The sequence below is a fragment of the Schistocerca piceifrons genome, chromosome 2 (assembly GCF_021461385.2).
Source record: "Schistocerca piceifrons isolate TAMUIC-IGC-003096 chromosome 2, iqSchPice1.1, whole genome shotgun sequence".
NCBI lineage: Eukaryota > Metazoa > Arthropoda > Insecta > Orthoptera > Acrididae > Schistocerca > Schistocerca piceifrons.
Window position 1 is genome coordinate 849,054,358 of NC_060139.1, and position 609 is coordinate 849,054,966.

A 609-nucleotide genomic window follows, 5' to 3' on the forward strand; every position below is an offset into this window, starting at 1 on the left:
AATGATATTCAATGACAGTAGGAAGTTGTTGTTATTTCCATGTATTTTGCCATTTCTGTTCAAAATATTTGTAAAATAGTAATAATGTAAACGACTTGTTACATTTAGCTAACGTATTTTCACCGTACAAATTCAAATTCTGTTTAATATTTTTTATCCGGAATGTTGTCAGTACTATGAATAGTCAAACTGTCAAAGCCGTCGATTGCCTTCTACAGCAAGATACAAAAACCGGAAAACTTTATAAACGAAAAATGAGAAATCTATCGAAATAACGAGAACACTGAATATGTTGACAACAGATCAGTTTTAAGATACATTTTAACATAGATTACAACTGCAGAGAAAAATTAAAGAAACAATAGCTCTTATTGTCGATATACCGTTTCCCCGTGTTACATGAAACACTTTGGAAATTCGCAGACGTCCTGCATCACAACAATGAAAGAAAACACAATGAAATGAATTCCAGACTTCGAGCTATGCTCCTAGTTTAGTTTTACAATAGGTAATAAAATTATAAATCAATATTTACTATTACACAAATAGGAAAATATGGATGTTTCAAATTACAACTTGGTAGGGGATTTTTTGAAACACTACTGTCTC